Genomic DNA, 3,685 nt, shown 5'->3' with positions numbered 1-3,685 from the left:
AATTGTAAATTTTGAGTAATTAGTAATTAATTAATTAATAAATTAATTTTTATTTAAAAAATTAAAAAATTAAATTTTATAATTTAATAATATAAAAATAATTAAAATATAAATTTTAACACTAATTTCAAAAATTTTTATCTAAAATTGGATTAAATAAGTCGAACCGAATAAATCGGGTCCAAAACCCAATCCACTTACCCATTAACTAAGAGCATAAGCTTTTCTTCCCCCAAGCACAGGGGAAAGTGGGAAACACGCTGAACACTCAAGAAAAAGGGGGAGAAACACCAAATCCGCACTCAAAATTCAATTGGTCATAACTTTTAATTCGGGGCTTTTATCACTGCACTGTTTGCAGCCACACGATCACCGCGTTGAACTCTACAAAATTCACTAAACAATTTGGTAAGTACCTCACTATTTTTTTCTCAATCTTTCTCCTTATAATTTCAAAAATTAGGGGTTTGATTTTGAGAGATTATGTGATTTTTGTGGTTTAGTGCTGAATTAACCTTGGAGATTCACTGGATTTTGTCTCAAACGATTGTTGGTAAGGTGAAAAATTACTAACTCTTGTTAATTAATGATAGTTATGAATCCTATGTTGATTGTGAGTAATATTATTGATATTAGATTGTATACATGTGACTTGGAACTAAATTGATGGAGTTGGAATATTGAGTTGGGTGTTGGATGCTGGAAATTCTTGTGGTGGAGGCTTGGAGCTTGTGAATTGAGGACTTTTGGGGTGTTTTGGCACTAGGGAGGAATCAACCAAGGTATGATCTTAATTTTTCGTAGATAATATGTAATGTCATGTGAAAATATAGGCTAGACAACCATAAGATAGGTTGGATTATGCTAGTATGTGAAGGTTAGTAATTGATGCAAATGTTGAACTTGTTATAATGTTATGTTGAGTAATGTGGTTGATGTTTGATGACATGGTGATTTTGAGAAATAACAATGAAACATTGATGATTGAGCATAAAGTGGTATTGGACATGAATTGTGGGGTTGAACTTAATGAAATTGTATATTGGTGTACCATGGAGTGAATGAGAAGGATTGAGATATGGTTTAGCTTGTTTTGGTGCTGTTTAGAAGCTTGATATATTGGTCTTGAATTGAAAACTTGGTAAAAATAAAGGTTTGTGATTTTTGAGCAAAATTGATTTTTGATTGAACTTCGGCGGGGCAAAATTGATTTCAAACTATTTTCTAACTTCCAAACCTCTATGGTTGCCTTTTGAGTTCCAAATTCAGTTTCCACTCATGGTGAGAGGGGTAAAATTTGAGAGGGTGTTGGCTTGGTGGTGAAGAAAGATTGTGAAGTGTTAACTGAAACAATGAATGGTTGGTTGATTGAGGAAGTGCGGAATATTGAGACTATTATGAATGAAGGCTAATTGATGATGATTGATTAATATTGAATGGATATGATAAATGAGACATGATTGACGATAATTGATGATGAGCAGGTTTATGTTTTCTCTCTGTTTGTAAAGTGTATCGGGCACTATATCCCAAGAGCGTGTCGGACACTATATCCCAAAGAGCGTGGCGGACACTATATCCTAAGAGTGTGGGAGCACTTTACCCTAGGAAGTGTATTGGGCACTATATTCCAGGAGCGTAGTGGGCGCTATATCCCAAGAGTGTGAGAGCACTTTATCCCAGAAAACGCGACGGACACTATATCCCATGAGTGTGACAGGCACTATATCTCAATAGTATGACGGGCACTATATCACAAGAGTGTGGAGCATGTCAGAGAGATGATATATGGGTTAGCTAGTGGGTATATCGGGTTCTGGCAAAGCAATCGACATGTGAGCTCACAGCCAGTAGAAAAGGCATACATCATATGCATTTGTTTGTCTTGTTTGAATTTTTATTACTTGGGTTTGCCTATTTGAATATCTATGCTTATTTGCTATATGTACTATTTGCTATAACTGTATTTTTATCTGTGTTTTCCTTGTCTATATTGTATGTCTGTACAACTGAGAGATCCTTCGTCTGGTGGAGGAGTGACGAGGGTAGTTCCACCAGTGTTTCGGAGGGCTGGAGGAAGCAAGATTTGAAAGGTTAAGTTAGACTTTGAATTGTAACCTGAAACCTAAGATTATATAACCAAAATCTTGTTTAGCTTGTTTTTCAAGTTTAAATTCTGAGTGTCGGAGCTCTAGGATCGCCTCTACCTTTTCTGAGACCTTATATATTATGTATGTTAGAACCATTACCATGCTGAGAACTCATGGTTCTCATTCGATACAAATGTTATTTTCAAATGCAGGTCGAGAAGCACCTCGCTAGGCGTCTAGAGTCTTCGGAGCAAGCGGAGTTGGTTCTTTTGGGGATTCTATGTCTTGTATTAGGTCATGTTCATGTGTGTGTCTTGTATTAGGTCGTGTGTGTGTGTGTGTGCGCGCGCATGTGTGGTGCGTGTGTGTGTGCATGTGTGTGTGTATGCGTGCTCCTTAGACTCTCTTTTTATATATTTTTGGATATTGTACCTCTTAGAGGATACTTTGGAGAAAACAGGTGTCAGTTGTGTTTTGGGTTAATTTTTGGGTATATGTATATATGTATATGTACTTATACTCCGGCCGGCCTTGGCTTCGCAAGTCGAACCCGGAGCTTGCTATTCTGTATTTTGGTACTCTATCCTTTATATATATTTCATGTCTTATTCTTATCTGTTTATCGGTTTACTTGATTCGAGTGCGATGCGCTTTTCTTTTACGGTTGTTATTTAAACTTTTATTCAAGGCTCCTAGATATAATTTTCTTCCACTATATCTATACATATATTTTATTTTTAGAGGTCATAATATCTCACCACCTCTATTTTTCAAACTTAAGCGTAAAGTTTTGTGTGGTAGAATGTTAACACAGATTCCATCAATTCATCAGATATTATATGCGGCAAGCCAGTCAGCTCTCCAAACTTGCTGTTACAAGAATCTTTCTTGTTGCTCTTGTCTTTCTTCTTACCTTTTAGAAGCTTGGTGTTGTGTGCTAACTAGTAGGTGAAAATAAAACATAAGAATGAAAAGTGTGCCCGATAAGTTCACAGGTGACAGAGAGGGAGAGATAAATGGTAGCATTGGAGTTGATGTCATTGTTGTAGTAGTGGTGGTGAAGAGGTAAGAGATTATAGGTGGAGTATGGTTAGAATTTGGATAAGGTTAGATTAGAAGGGATAGTTTAGAAATTTTCAATAGTTTTTTTGAAAGAGCAATACTACATAGTCAAAAATCACAAACAATAAATATAATATATATTCAATAATATTTTCACTTATAAGAGATTGCGAATCACTCTCTTTAATTAATTGACATAATTAATTTTCTTTATAAATATCTCTTTTCATTTAATTATAGCAAAAATCAATTCGAATTTTATGGGAATCAAGTCACAAAAATCTCTCATTATTAGTTTATTACATCCATAATTATACAAAAAAAAAGAATTTTAAATAAAAGTCTTAAATCTTTATATCATTAACCCTAAAAAATATTTTATCAAAACAAATTATATAAAAAATATAAAATCTCAAATTTGTTAGTCTCACTTTTAAAGAATTTTAGTCTTAAATCTTTATATCATTAACCCTAAAAAATATTTTATCAAAACAAATTATATAAAAAATATAAAATCTCAAATTTCAAATTTG

The 3,685-nt window shown here is 33.9% G+C and overlaps 1 long non-coding RNA gene across 1 annotated transcript; it reads left to right on the top strand.

Moving 5' to 3' along the window:
• LOC110270589 lies at positions 529-2,706 on the top strand. Its single transcript, XR_002360228.1, has 2 exons — positions 529-2,093; positions 2,303-2,706. It is a non-coding gene; the product is annotated as an uncharacterized LOC110270589 (long non-coding RNA).

Source organism: Arachis ipaensis, chromosome B04 (genome assembly GCF_000816755.2).
Source record: "Arachis ipaensis cultivar K30076 chromosome B04, Araip1.1, whole genome shotgun sequence".
Classification (NCBI taxonomy): domain Eukaryota; kingdom Viridiplantae; phylum Streptophyta; class Magnoliopsida; order Fabales; family Fabaceae; genus Arachis; species Arachis ipaensis.
Note: the sequence above shows the minus strand (reverse complement) of the source record. Positions and strands in the feature narration are given on the sequence as shown.